Below are 15,974 nucleotides of genomic sequence, written 5' to 3'. Positions count from 1 at the left end.
GAACCCACACGTACCCTGAACTGTCGATCCATTAAAAAGGAACGAATAAAAAGAGGGAGGCGACCGCGAAGGCCCCATGTATGCATGGTGCGGAGAATGCCCGCCCTCCAACAGGTGTCGTAAGCCTTCTCCAAATCAAAGAACACAGCTGCGGTCGGGCGCTTCCGCAAGAAGTTATTCATAATGAAGGTCGACAAGGTAACCAGATGGTCAACAGCAGAGCGGCGCCTACGAAATCCACATTGTACATTGGTAAGTAGCCGTCGAGACTCGAGCAGCCAAACCAATCGAGAGTTAACCATTCGCTCCATCACTTTACAGACACAGCTGGTAAGCGAGATAGGTCGATAACTGGAAGGCAAGTGCTTGTCCTTCCCCGGCTTAGGAATCGGGACAACAATAGACTCACGCCAGCATGCGGGAACATGTCCCTCAATCCAGATGCGATTGTATGTACGAAGAAGAAAACCTTTACCCGCAGGAGAAAGGTTCTTCAGCATCTGAATATGAATAGAATCAGGCCCTGGAGCAGAGGACCGTGATCAGCCAAGTGCGGTTTCGAGTTCCCGCATGGTGAATGGGGCATTATAACTTTCACAATTCGAGGAGCGGAAGTCAGGTGGCCTAGCCTCCTCTGCCTGTTTGCGGGGGGAGGAAGGCAGGGTGGTAATGAGCGGAGCTCGAAACTTCTGCGAAAAAGCGGCCGAAGGCATTGGAGACAGCCTCAGGGGCCACAAGGACTTCATTCGCGACCTTCAAGCCAGAAACTGGGGAGTGGACCTTAGTGCCAGATAGCCGGCGCAGGCTACCCCAGACAACAGAAGAAGGAGTAAAACTGTTGAAGGTGCTTGTGAAAGCAGCCCAGCTGGCTTTCTTGCTTTCGTTAATAATACGACGACACTGAGCATGTAATCGTTTATAATTAATACAATTCGCCACTGTAGGGTGGCGTTTAAAGGTGCGTAAAGCATGTCGACGAGCACGTAAAGCGTCTCTACATGCTGCGGTCCACCAGGGGACCGGTACGCGACGTGGAGACGAAGTAGGGTGAGGGATGGAATATTCAGCAGCAGCGAGAATGACTTCCGTGAGGTGTGCGACCTGACGATCGCAGCTTGTGAAGGTTTGATCCTGAAAGGTCGCCCTGGAAGAAAAGAGCTCCCAGTCTGCCTTGGAGATGGTCCAACTAGAGGAGCACGGAGAGGGAGTATGCTGCAGGAGATGGATAACACACGGGAAGTGGTCGCTCGAATATGTATCAGCAAGTGCATACCACTCAAACCGGCGTGCAAGTTGGGGAGTACATATAGAGAGGTCTAAATGGGAATAGGTGTGAGATGTGTCCGAAAGAAAAGTAGGGGCGCCAGTATTGAGGCAGACAAGATTGAGCTGGTTGAAAAGGTCTGCTAACAAGGAGCCCCTCGGGCAGGATGCTGGAGAGCCCCAAAGGGGATGGTGGGCATTGAAGTCTCCAGTTAACAAAACTGGTGCAGGTAGCTGAGCAATAAGTTGCATCATGTCTGCCCTGGTAACGGCAGATGACGATGGAGTGTAAACAGTACAAAAGGAAAACGTAAAAGTGGGGAGAGTAATGCGGATGGCAACTGCCTGCAGGCCGGTGTGCAACGTGATGGGATCGTAGTAAATATCATCCCGGACCAGCAACATAACCCCTCCATGAGCTGGGATACCTACCACAGGGGGTAGGTCAAAACGCACAGAGGTGTAGTGTGCCAAGGCAATTTGATCGCATGGGCGTAGCTTCGTTTCCTGGAGGGCTACGACGAGCGGACGATGCAAGCGGTTGGAGCGAATGCTGCGAATATTCCAGTGAATAAGTGCCATCGTAAGAAAAGGAAGATGAGAGAAGGGGTCACCTCGAAGGCCGCTTAGGGCCTGGCTTCGAGCGAGCACTGCCGCCGCTATCGGTAGGCGGACAGTAATCGTCCATGGGGTCTATAGGGTCATCGGCCATATCGGGAGGATGGCCGGGAGGGGGAGCTTCCTCCGCCGGTGAACGGCCAATGTACGGCTACCAGCGGTGCGGCCAGGCGAAACGGATGACGGCCTGGGGCGGCAACCGCTGGGTGGCGCAGGAGAAGAAATGCGCCGTGGCGGAGAAGGAGAACTGTGCTTCCTATGCGCCTTTTTGGAAGGACGTTTGGTGGAAGTACCGGTCGAAGGCTGGGAGGTCGAGGGACGGAGGAAGTCTGCACGGGATGGTTCCTTCTTGAAGGCCCGTGCATCTGACTTCGGGGTCTTCGACTTAGCAGAAGCTGAGGAAGGGGCTGGTGTCTGTGGGGTGATGGGAGGAAGAGGAGACGTCGACCGCGCGATCTTAGCACTGGCCGAACGGACGACCGTGGTGCTGAAGGTCAGATCGCATGTCTCGGTTGCTGCCTCCCGGATAGTCCGAGGAGAGGCGAGGACAGTACTGTATTTCCCCGCTGGGAGCAGCGTGGGCTTCCTACTAGCGAATAGCTTGCGAGCAGCCGAGATGGACACTTTCTCTTTGACCCGAATTTCTTGGATACAGCGTTCTTCCTTATAGACAGGACAGTCGCAGGAGGATGCGGCATGGTCACCCTGACAGTTCACACAACGAGGAGACGGAGGTGGACAGTCACCCTCATGGGCATCCCTGCCACAAGTGACACATTTAGCCGCATTGGAACAAGAATGTCGCGTGTGATTGAAACGCTGACACTGGTAGCAGCGCGTAGGTGTCGGGACATAGGGGCGAACAGAAATAACCTCGTAGCCCGCCTTGATGCGCGATGGCAGCTTAACACTATCAAAGGTCAAGAAAAGTGTCCGGGTCGGTACAAGGTCATTGTTGACCTTTTTCATGACCCGATGGACAGCCGTCACGCCCTGCTCAGCGAGGAAAGATTGAAGCTCCTCGTCAGTCAATCCGTCGAGGGAGCTAGTATAGACTACACCACGAGACGAATTCAAAGTTCGGTGGGCCTCCACCCGGACAGGGAACTTGTACAGGAGGGTGGCCCGAAGCAGTTTTTGTGCCTGAAAGGCACTCTCAGTTTCTAGTAATAAGGTGCCGTTACGCAACCTGGTACAAGATTTGACAGATCCGGCTATGGCATCTACGCCCTTCTGAATAACGAAAGGGTTGACAGAGGAAAAATCCTTTCCGTCCTCAGATCGAGAAACTACGAGGAACTGTGGGGCAGGCGGTAGTACTTTTGTCACTGTTGGCTGGTCACGTTTCCGTTTTTGGGTCGAAGTCGAGAGAGATGGAGTAGAATCCATTGCGGAGGAATCCCCCATGATTGCCAGCGTCTCCGATGGCGCGCTCCTTCCTTGTGGGGACCCTCTCAGAGGGCACTCCCGCCTTAGGTGAATGTTTACACCTCAGGTCACACCTCCCGAGAAACAGACGGAGGGACCAATCGGCATGGTCAGAAGGTATCAGCTCAGGCAATCACCCCTCCCCGGGCCTGGCCTTTACCAGGGGGTACGCGCGTGCCTTACATGTCTACCCAGGGCGGGGACTTACGCGTTACCCCGTCACCGGCTACGCGTGCGAACGCGTGGGTCGGCCTTCAGGCACGCACAGGGAGGAAGGAAGTAGAGGAAAAAGAAGAGAGAGGGAGAAAGAGGACAGACTGTCTCAAACGCCAAGGCGGAGACCAGAGAAGGCAAGGAGAAGAAGGCAATGAGAAGGCAAGGAGAAGAAGGCAAGGAGAAAAAGGCAAGGAGAAAAAGGCAATGAGAAGGCAAGGAGAAAAAGGCAATGAGAAGGCAAGGAGAAAAAGGCAATGAGAAGGCAAGGAGAAAAAGGCAATGAGAAGGCAAGGAGAAGTCAAGGGAAAGAGTAAGGAAGACAGTGAGGTGGAGAAGAGCAAAGAAAGGAACCAACAAAAGGAAGGAAGAAACGAGAAGTGAAAAACCAGAAGGACCACGATTATAGGTCGTGGAACCGTCCGTCTCCGGATGCAGGCGCTAACTACCCCCGTGAGGGGGATGGACTCCTTTTAGTCGCCTCTTACGACAGGCAGGAATACCTCGGGCCTATTCTAATCCCCGGACCCGCAGGGGGGGGGGGTCGGGAGAGGTGAAAGGAAGAACGCCACGGGCCTGGTATCACCTTAATCGCACAAAGTTTATTAGACAGGGGAGTAGCCTCCCAAGAATTGGCCCACGACTGTGCGAAGTGGGATTTGATGTGAAGTCGTAAATCCACTGCAGGAGGGGTTACAGAAAACAGGGGGTAAGTGACTGCTCCCCCAGCCAAACGATCAGCGAGCTCATTACCCGGGATACCCACATGTCCGGGGACCCAAAGGAAGTCAATGGAACAAGCAGCACGGTGAATATCAGGGAGATGGTCATGGATGGCAGAGACCAAGGGAAGGCACGAAAAACACGGGTCAATAGCAAGAACGCCACTCATCGAGTCCGTACATAACAAAACGCAGTTGTCTTGGGACTGTTTAATAAAGGTAAGGGCCTGGGAAATTGCCATCAATTCCACAGTATACACCCCACATGTAGGTGGCAGCAGATGATTTTCCGTTCCGGCAGAGGACGTGAAGGCATACCCCACATGATCAGCAGATTTAGAGCCATCAGTGTAAAAAACAACAGCAACCTGAACCTCCCATAAAATTTGGCGGAAAAAGGAATGGAACACCATCGGGGGGGATGGAATCTTTTGGACCTCGGCAGAGATCCATCTGAAATTGAGGCCGAGGAACTAACGAAGGGGGAGGGGGGTGGGAGGGGGGAGGGGAGGGAGCGAGGAAAACAGGACAAAGAAGGAAGCTGAAAATCATGGCAAAGAGACGCAAGGCGGAGCCCAACCGGTAAACCCGCCCGAGGGCGGGAGTCGGGTGAGCGACATCCATGGTCTGGGAACAGGATAGAATAGGAAGGATGAGTGGGAGAGGAACAGATAGCGAGTGCATAAGACACCAGAAGCTGGGACCACCGAACAGAAAGGGGGGGGATCCCAGCTTCAACCAGGAGACTATCAACAGGGCTAGTAGGGAAGGCACCGGTGGCCAAATGGATACCACGATGGTGGACTGGATCCAGCATGAGCAGTGTGGAAGGAGCAGCTGAACCATAAACTTGACAACCATAGTCCAAGCGAGGCAGAACTAGAGCACGATAAAGACGGAGAAGGAGGGAACGGTCCACATCCCAAGAGGAGTGGGCAAGGAAGCAAAGGACATTGAGTTTACAGAAACATCCTACCTTCAGAAGTCTGATATGGGGCAGCCAAGGGAGCTTGTTGTCGAAAAGAAGACCCAGGAAACGAAACTATGGGACCACAGGCAATCTTTGTGCATCGAGATAGAGCTCTGGACCAGGGTGGATCGTAGTACAGCGACAGAAGTGGACCACCCGCGATTTTGAAGGAGAGAATTGAAACCTGTGTGAGAGAGTCCATGCAGAGGCATGCCGTATAGCTCCCTGGAGCTGCCGTTCTGCAGATGCCATCGAGGAGGAACTAACCCAAATGCAGAAATCATCCACATACAGGGCAGGGGTGACCAAAGGACCGACTGAGGCCACAAGACCATCGATAGCAATGAGGAAAAGAAGGACACTCAAGACAGAACCCTGTGGGATGGGGTCCGTGGAGAACTAAAAACAGTACCAACTCGAAATCTGAATGACCGATGGAACAGGAACTGGCGGATAAAAATCGGGAGTGGGCCACGAAGACCCCACTGATGAAGGGTAAGTAAGATGCGATGGTGCCAGGCCGTGTCATAGGCCTTGCGAAGGTCAAAAAACACTGCAACCAAATGGCGGCGCTGGGAAAAAGCCTGCTGAACTGCGGATTCCAAGCGAAGTAAATGATTGATTGGAGACTGTCCCTCTCGAAAGCCACACTGGTAAGGGGACAATAGATCCCGAGAGTCGAGGATCCAATCGAGCCGACGGGCTACCATCCATTCAAGTAACTTACAAACAACATTGGTCAAACTAATTGGCCGATAGCTGTCAACAGACAGGGGGTTCTTACCAGGCTTAAGGACAGGAACCACAATGCTATCCCTCCACTGAGAAGGGAAGTCACCCTGGAGCCAGATACAGTTAAACACCCGAAGAAGATGTTGCCGTTGTGGAGCACTGAGATGTTGACGCAGTTGGTTATGAGTGGAATCTGGGCCAGGGGCCGTATCATGAGATGAAGATAGAGCAGAAAGAAATTCCCATTCAGTAAAAGGTTCGTTGTAAGTTTCTGACTCACAAGAGGTAAAACATAAGGTGGAAGCTTCAGCCCACTGTTTCTGGTGAAGGAAAGCAGCTGGATAGGAGGCTGTTGCTGATGCCACTGCAAAATGGGTCGCAAGATGTTCTGCAAGAACTAATGGGTCCGTACAAAGGCCATCTGGGAGGTGAAGGCCTGGGAGGGTGGACTGCCGATGGCAACCTTGGAGAGAGCGAAGTGTAGCCCATACCCGTGACAGAGGGACAGTAGAACCAAGGGAAGAAACGAATCGTTCCCAACATATCTGCTTGCTCTGTTTGATTAAATAATGGACTTTAGCGCAGAGGCGTTTAAAGGTAGTAAGGCTGGCTACAGATGGGTGCCTCTTAAAGTGATGCAAAGCTCGATGGCGATCACGGATGGCAATGGCAATGGCCGTACTCCACCACGGGACTTGCCAGCGACGAAATGGTCCAGATGAGCGCGGGACAGCAAGGCTAGCAGCGCGAACAATCGCGTCAGACACGTCACGTAGGACGTCATCAATACAACCTGACAAAGAGCGAGAAAACACGACATGTGCAGTGTATAGAGGCCAATCGGTGCGTTGGAAAGACCAACGAGGTAACCTGTCTATCGGGGAGCGGGAAGGGAGCGAGATAATCAACGGGATATGGTCGCTATCACAAAGGTCGTCGTGTGGCGACCATGTGGCGACCAGTGTAATGAAGGGAGGAGAGAGGGAGAAGAAAGAAAAAGATCAATGGCAGAAAAGGTACCATGACCAGCACTGAAATGAGTAGGGGAGCCATCATTAAGAAGGCACAAGTCGTGGTCTGCAATAAACTGGTCTATGAGAAGGCCTCGTCTAGATAGAAATGCACTGCCCCACAAGGGATGATGAGCATTGAAATCCCCAAGGAGGAGGAAGGGAGGAGGAAGTTTCTGAAGAAGGGCAGTTAAGGCAGGAGGTGTAAGAGTCCTGTCAGGAGGGAGATAAAGATTGCAAACCGTGACCGCAGAGTCTAGGTGGACCCTAACAGCAACCGCTTCCAATGTAGTTTGAAGAGGAATCCACGTGCTAGCAATGTCTGTACGGACCAACGTACAAACGCCACCAGAAGCCCGCAGGGGTCCGACCCGATTTCGACAGAAAACACGGAACCCACGGAGGGTCGGTGAGTGAGCATCAGTAAAATGAGATTCGTGGAGAACCACACAAGCTGCAGAGTAAGACGAAAGAAGGGATTTCAATTCCGGAAGGTGATGATAGTATCCATTACAATCCCATTGGAGAACCACAGAACGATGATTTAAATGGGGGCTGAACACGCTAAAGCCAGTCATACCGCCGGGTCCCCACCCGTCACCGACAAGGAGGGGGCGACATCCACGAATGACAGGTCAGAATCTGGTTGTGAAGTCGGGGATGGATGACACCAGAGGCTCTTTGTCCCGGTTTCTTCTTCTTTTCAGGCTGAGACCGAGGAGGGCTGTGTGGCATAAAGGAGCCAATTGCAGCAAGATCAGGAACAGAAAGAGACCGGGTGACCTGGGGGCCGAAAGACTGCGGCTCTCACGATGATCGCGCGGCAGCAGACCTTTGGCCTGGTAGGTGCCGGGAAGGGGCACCCCGGGAGAGGCGCCCTTGACTGGCAGATGCCGAAGGATTGGGACACTTCTCCGGCTGGGGAGGGGGAGCAGCGCCCAGAGGAGAAGGTGTGGGAGCCGCAGGGGAAGGGGGAGGAGAGGGGTTTGGGATGGGGGTAAGGAAGGGGGAGGAAGGGATGAAGATGTAACCAAAGCGTAACTAGACATCATGGACACAGGGCCTCTGTGTAGGTTAAACGATCGAGGGACTTATACTCCTGTATCTTCTTTTCCTTCTTATATACTGGGCAATCTGGTGAACGTGGAGAATGACTGCCATGACAATTTCCACACACAGGAGGGGGGACACAGGGACTCCCCTCATGGAGTGGACGTCCACAGTCACCACAGTGAGGGGCCTGTGAACAGGGGGTAGCCATGGAAGGGAAGGCCAAAGGGGCAAGAGAAGCAGCACTTGAAGAACCAGTTCCACGCAGAGAGACGGCCGCAGAAGAACGGCCAGAGGTCTGGACCAGTGGTGTACATGTTCCGCTTTTAACCCGCCCATGCTTGCCCGGTGGCCAGGCGGGCAGGCCGCCGCGCCTTGTCAACAGAACGGGCAGGCTACTTCACTCCCAGCCAAGCCAAGCAGAACCCAACCCGGGCAGGCTGCAGGAAACTTGCTTGCCTTCTCATATTACTGCTGAGCTACGCTATGCAGCCGTTTAGTCTGCACGCGTCATTATCGTATTATGAATGTTAATTAAAAGTTTTTTTTTTTACCTGAGCACCAAAAGACAAACCCCAACATGGTCAAAAAATATTGGGTTTTATTTGTACATTCTTCCTTTACACGTATATTTCGGGCTTATTATCTATATACTCGTAAATAAAAATGAATTGCCAAATGTGTTGATAAGCGTAAAACTCGAGAACGGCTGGACTAATTCGGCAATTGTTTTTTGCTGTTTTCGTAATTCTCAGGACAAGGTTTTTATGAAATAAAATTTTTGGGAAATCGACCGAAAAATTGGAAAATTTGAGAAAAACTGTAAGTGCATTTTCATTGTGTCCGTGTGTTTGTATTGCATACAATCTTGATGAAATTTTGCACACTATGCCTTGAAAGCAAGTGGAAGGTAACAGTCTATATAAAATTTCGTAGGGTGCATGGCACAGGTTACTTTACCTAACGGAATTCGACAAATTGTACGTTTTTATTCCGATCTTGATGAAATTTGGCACATTTGATATTCAAAGCAGGATGAAGGGCGCTGTCTGCTTAAAATTCTGAATGTTACATGGCGGAGGGTACTTTACTTACACACTTCTACACCAACCTACAGTTTTATTCCGATCTTTAAGAAATTTTGCACACTTGACCATCAAGAGGAACATCACTGTCTATATAATATTTCGGACAGTGCATGGAATAGAGTACCTTACAAAAGATTTTGACATCGTTTGCAGGTTACCATGAAATCCTTCTCCCTCTATACTGCTAAATGGTCTCAGGTCCTTAGCACACATTTCGACGCACTTTTCGGCCACTAAATCTTTTTCCTCTTTCAAGATATTTACGGAGTGAGGGAACTGCTTGTCAAATTTGCACACATGTCGTAACATACTCGAGGTTCCCGAACAAATACTTAAGAGCTTTTTACATAGTTTTCATTGAGACACACCTACTGATTTATTTGAAGCGGCCTCATAAACACACGAAAACGTTTCCCATGCGGCACTTGCGCTGTGTTTCGTTACCAGCATGTATTCGCCAGTTGTCAGTTTTTTTCAGTCTCACTAAAGTTCGACCTATTCATTGTCCTGCCCCCACCATTGCGATAAATGAACTGCGGGCTAACTACCTGTCTACTCTAGTCACGGCAGCTTGACAGCGCAACCTGTTGTCAGGCGCAGCAAGCTGAGCGGGTCCCGTGAAGCTTGGCAGGCCTGCGGGAACCCAGGTAGCCCGGGCTTGCGGGAGCCCGTGTCGACCGCATTACCCACTATGCCTCAGTACACGCGCACTCATGTGTTTGCGTCGCCGCAGGCTGACCTGCATGAATGGTTGCAGAGGAGCTAGGAGCAAGCAGGCTGCAAGGTGAATTTGTACACCTCCAGTCTGGACCCATATGCATTTCATTTGCATAGCGTCCGCCCTGATACCACCCACTCTGATCAGGGGCTCTCCTCACGGGTGCCACCCAGCCACAGCAAGGGCCGTCTGGCACGGCGGCCATTGCCGGGAGTTCCGATGCTCCAGGATGACGAGCAATCGCTCCAAGGCATGCACGAGGAGGTCACAGCTCAGGTATCAGAAGTGTGATCCCTGTGTGTTCAGGGGGCTCAACCAAAAGGGTACATAGCGACCCCACCACACGGGCTGGCTACCGTGCTGGCTATGCACCCTAGCATCAGACGACGACGTGAAAGAAAAGGTGGAATGTACTAGGAGGGTGCACGTCGGAGACACTAGGTAAGGTGCTCTTCCCCAAATGGCTCACACTACGGAGGAGAAATTTAGTAATGGAGGTCAAACCCCAGAGGGGGGCCAGGGAATGCCAAAAGGAGGAGATGATTACGCAACAAAGCCGAATTGTAAAACCAACAGAACCAGGAGGATAGCGGGGGCCAACATAAGCAAGGACACCAAGAGAGGGAGAGGAGAGGGCGACAAGAAAGGAGCAAGGAGGGGAAAGGAGGGGGAAGGGGAAGGGGAAGGGGAAGGGGAAGGGGAAGGGGAAGGGGAAGGGGAAGGGGAAGGAAATGCACCCCTGGAGAGAAAGAAGGCTGTAATAGCTCGGGGCCCCGTGCTCGCCACGCACGTATCCACAAAAAGAGTTGTGGACCCCATGGGGGAATCTGAAGAGTAGGGCCAGAAGTTCCTGTGTGATGATGACCACTGTGGGCAGACACAATGCAGTGCGACACAAGTTGCTAGGGGTGCCAATGCTGGCATGGGAGTTATGTGGAGGTCCGGGCTGTCAGAGGCAGGAGAAGGAATGTGCCGAAGTGTCTCCTGTGAGCTGCACAGCATCTCTGACCACTGATGGACTTCGTCTGCCACTGGCCGCTGACGATCTTGCTTGAGAGGGAGGAGGTGAGTCAGAAAAGGTAGTAAATAAGGGGAATCACAGCACAGGAGGTTAGACCAACGAAAGAGGTGGTGTCCCAAGAGATGGCTCGGGAGCTGCACACTGAGGTGGCAGTAGCCTTTTCTTCACCCATGGTTTGCAATGCCAGCCTGTCACCTGTCTACAGCACAAGAAGACACGCCGACCTTGCTGTCTGTGGATGACTGCTAGAATCCAAAGATCAAAGCGACCAAAAGTGTGAGGCCTGGTGGTACTCCCTGGTGTGCAGTGCATTGATAGCAGTGCAAGAATCAAGTGAGGGATTGGTGCAGCATTACGCATGGCTAGTGCGCCGGGCTCCTCTTGCCAAAAGGAGTTGACCTGTAAGAACTGTCAAAATGCGTGAGTGCCTCTTCTACTGGGGTGTCCAGATGTACTCCATCTGCATCTTGAAGGTCCATAAGAGGTGTTCTGCCTCCGAATGGACTGCAAGAGAAACAGAGGTGCCCCAACATGGTGGATGCCATTCTGCACACGAAAGTGTTGAGAGATCTGAGAGATGAACTGCAGCCTGTTTTCTGTCACCACAGTACAGAGAAGACCTTCAATGGTAAAGATGCAGGTGAGGGTACACACTCTAGACTTCACTGTCACAGAGGAGCAATTAACAATGTATGGGAATCTGGAGTATGCACCAATGATGAGCAACCAAAATGTGTCCCAGAATGGGCCAGCGAAATCCTAGTGGGCACATTCCCAGGGCTGTGTGGGCACCAGCCACAATGAGTAACAATACCGCAGAGCAGTCTGGTGACCTACACACTTCGGACAAGCAGCAATTACATGTTCAGTTACCCTGCTGACGTCAGGCCAGTAGATTCAGTGGCAAGAACACATTTTTGTCCTTGACCCCACCCAGTGGCTGTGAACCAAGAGCCATAGTGTGTCCCACCTGAGGGAAGTCATAATGACCCCCCACGGCACGTTGTGTACCGTCATCAAGAAGATTACACCATCGACAAGTCACTCTGGGATGAAGTACAAAATAATTATGGACCAGAAACAATGTTCAGGCTGCAGGTCATTCCAGCCATACCCAATGGATATGTTGCCGCACCTGGCAGAGAACAGGATCTGCACTTATAGCGTGAGCAGTATTTGAACTCATGATAGGAAAGCTGTCAACTGCCTGCTGAGCTTTCTCACTGAGGTAAAAACAAAGGATTTCCTCCTGGTTGAAGACAGGGTCAGGACCTACACAAAGATGTGGGGAAAATACCCTTGTTGGAGTACTGAGCTGTCATATGGAAATAAATCTCATAATGGTAACGGCTGAGGAACAGGCCCCACCAATGCAGCCTGGGAACCATTTTGTCTGCTAGGTGCACTGAGGGACTAGAGAGGGAGACTAATGGCTTGTGGTCGACGGCAAGGTCAAACTTCAAATCACGTGAAACCACATGAAATTTCTTGATTGAATAAATAATAGCGACAGCATTCTCAATTTGGGAATAATTTCTCTGTGTTGTGTTGAGCAACTCTGAGACAAACACTATTGGATGATCCAAACTGTTAAGATTGCAATAGACCAACACAGTCCCCATCCCAAACTGGGGCATTCCAGTGACCAAGACAAGCTACTTATCTGGTTGCAATGTGGTGAAGAAAGGGGCTAAATGAAGACTGTCCTTCAAAGTTGTGAACGCTTGGTCACACGTAGACATCCAATCAAACAGCGTGCCTTTTTCAATAACTGATTAAGAGGATGCGCATAGTAGCCTCTTGTGAGATGAATTTATGATAATCAACAGTTTTGCCTAGAAAAGCTTGGAGCTCCTTTAGATTAGTGGGTCAAGGAAGAGCATCAATGTCAGCGACGTGACTGTTCATTGGCTGGATCCCACAATGAGAAAGGATGTGCCCAAGGTATTCAACAGTGTGCTGAAAGAAGAGTGACTTATCCAGATTGCACACGAGACCCATGTCCGGCAGAGTCTGAAATAGAAGCCAAAAGTTCTGCAGATGTTTCTCAAAGGAGGGCCATATGAGCACAAAATCATCCAGATACTTGATACAAGGAGGGAAAGGGGGGGGGGGGGGTTGATGGCAAGTATCCATTGAGATGTTTTGGTAAGTGGGAGCTGCTGCAGATATGTCCCTGACAGATCACTGTGGTGTGTAGCGAACGAAAGGACTTTCCTCTCCATCCAAAGTTTGAGAGGGCGAATGGCTGTGGGGTAATTCTCCGACGCAGAGGCTAAAGCATAGTGCTCAGCAAAGTGCTCAGCAATCGCGTTTGCGTCGGTACATAGCACGCCACTGACAGTAATGGCAGGGACACCTGCTGGGGTTTGATACCCAAAAAGATGTCTGATCTTTGTCGAGACTTGGTAAGGTGATGTATGGCACCCAAAGGTCGACACGTACCTCTCCCGACACTCCTGTTTCCGTCGTTTTATACACTGGTGTACACAGGCACGGGGCTGCTTAAAGGCTATCAGATGCTCTAGGGAAGGGAGTCACTTTGTCGCTGTACAGCTCAACGACAATTTGTAATTGCCTCAGCGACTTCTGGCAACCACCAAGGAACTATCTTTCGCCGCGGGCACCCTAAAGAGCGTGGGATCACGTTTTCTGTGGCAGAAACAATTTTGGTAGTCACCTGCTCAACCATCAAATCGATATTACTATATGGGGGAGAGTCAACGGATGCTGGGGCAGTGACAGGAAGATGGGGACGTGGACCCTACCACACACGTTGTCACGTGCTCTCCAGCGGATAGATGGATACTGGGCTGCAAACTGATAAATCAACGGCCGAGTAACTACCTCGAGCCATGCTGAAATCTCCCAAAAGTAGGAAAGGTTTAGGGAATTCATCAATCAGTGCAGCTAATACATTCAGGGGTACTGCACCATCTGGAGGAAGATATACATTGCAGACAGTTATTTCCTGCGTCATCCGTATTCTGAGAGCCACAGCTTCAAGAGGGGCTTGAAGGGGAACAGTTTCACTACAGACTGAGTTTAGGACACAAAGGTAAACTCCACCTGACACTTGATTACAGTTGCTACGGTTCCTGTAATATCCCTTATACCCGCGGAGGGGAAGGGTCCGCATTGCTGGGAACCATGTTTCCTGTAGGGCAATGCAGAAAGCAGGTGTAAAGCTTAACAGTTGCCATAGCTCAGCCAGACCGTGGAAAAAACCTTCACAATTCGACTGGGGGATGGCATCATTGTGAGAATGGGAAGGCGTGGAACATTCAATGAGGCAGTTTACATCTCAGGGTCATCTGCTGCCACTGATTTTTTGCCTGAGCAGCCTGTATCCATTGTGTCTGGCGAGATCCAGGTCCTCAGCGGAAGCCAGAATCTCCACCCCATCCTCAGACGCAGAGCTTGTAGGTAGCGGTGGTGTGGGTGCCACCGCAAGTTCCTTGTTCTTATGGGTCTTCTTTCTCGATTTCTTGTGCTGTTCCTTGGGTTTTCCTGGCTGGGAGGACTTCACTGAATCAGTCTCCGAGACTAAGGATGAGCATGAAGCCCTACAACCAGCTGCTTTTGGGCTCTTCAACTACTGGCGGGTGTTATCTTTCCCAGTAGCAGAAACCTGGGAAGGGAGTGACCCAAGGGACTCCTTCCTAGCGAGAGGAGTCGAAGAAGCCTTACGCTTCTCTGCTTCTCTGACTCAGAAGTGGGGACTGAAATTCCCAATGGTTGGGGGGGGGGGGGGGGGGGGGCAGGGGTGTTGCTCCCAAAGTAGGTGGTGCAGGAGCAACAGGGATGGAAGTGCCCCCCCCCCCCCTCCTGTCAAGGGGGCAGGTGGTGTCTCCCAGTTCTGAGAGGATACAGGAATTCAAGGAACTGATGGGGCAACAATTGTTCTCCAATTGTTCTGGTAGTGGTGGCATATGAGGTGGCCACAGCCACAGGATGTAGGCACTCAAAATTCCTCTTAGCCTCAGTGTAGGTCAGTCGGTCCAGGTTCTTATATTCTATGATTTTCCTCTCTTTCTGTAAAATTCTGCAGTCTGACGATCAAGGTGAACGATGTTCTCCGCAGTTGACACAGATGGGAGGTGGGGCACATGGATTATTGGGATGCTATGGACATCCACAATCTCAACAGGTAGGGCTGGAAGTACAGTGGGAAGACATGGCCGAACTTCCAGCACTTAAAGCACTGTATCGGGGGAGGGATATATGGCTTGACGTCACAGCAGTAGACCATCACCTTGACCTTCTCGGGCAATGTGTCACCCTCAAAGGACAAGATGAAGGCACCGGTGGTAACCTGGTTATCCCTTGGGCCCTGATGGACACGCCAGACGAAATGAACACCTCTCTGCTCTAAATTGGCGTACGGCTAATTGTCAAACTGCAAAAGAAGGTCCATGTGGAATATAATACCCTAGACTATATTTAAGCTCTTATGAGGTGTGATAGTAACAGAAACACCCCCCAACTTGCCACAAGCGAGTAATGCCTGTGACTGGGCAGAGGATGCTGATTTTATCAAAACTGACCCAGGGCACATTTTGGACAAGCCCCCCACCTCCCCAAACTTGTCCTCCAAATGCTCCACAAAAAACTAAGTCTTCATGGACGTGAAAGATTCCCTATCAACTCTCATACATATGAGGTACCGGGTCAATTAAGTTTCACTGCCATCCTTAAGCCTGGCGTTCCTCCCATGGTGTGGCCATGGAGGGGAATGACTTTGGGTCATATTTCTTAGCATTAAAGTTATACTTTGCCCACTTAGATACTGCTGGCAGCAGACCACCAGCAAGAGATGACGTATTGCAGTTCATGGCATGTCATCCACACTGATACCACCCACTCCGACCAGGAGCCCTCCCCCCGGGTGCCACCTAACCACAGCAAAGGCCACCTGGCAGGATGGCCATTGCCGGGAGTCCCGATGCCCCAGGGTGATGGGCATCTACTCGTTGGCATACATGGGGAGTTAAAGGTTCAGGCATCAGCAGAGCAATCCCTGTGTTGTCAGGGGGCTACAACCAACAGGGTACATGGCAGCCCCACCACAACGGACTGGCTACCATGCTGGATATCAGGTGCAAAGAAGTCCATGGGCATCGTTGTCAGCACAGGAAGTG

General features: G+C 51.3%; 1 protein-coding gene across 1 annotated transcript in view; it reads right to left on the bottom strand.

Annotated features, from left to right (window-relative positions):
- LOC126188939 (1-phosphatidylinositol 4,5-bisphosphate phosphodiesterase gamma-1-like) overlaps positions 1–15,974 on the bottom strand; it is a 240,376-nt gene that overhangs the window by 207,321 nt on the left and 17,081 nt on the right.

The sequence above is a fragment of the Schistocerca cancellata genome, chromosome 5, assembly GCF_023864275.1.
Source record: "Schistocerca cancellata isolate TAMUIC-IGC-003103 chromosome 5, iqSchCanc2.1, whole genome shotgun sequence".
In the NCBI taxonomy this organism is placed as follows: domain Eukaryota; kingdom Metazoa; phylum Arthropoda; class Insecta; order Orthoptera; family Acrididae; genus Schistocerca; species Schistocerca cancellata.
This window is presented reverse-complemented; position numbering and strand designations above follow the sequence as displayed.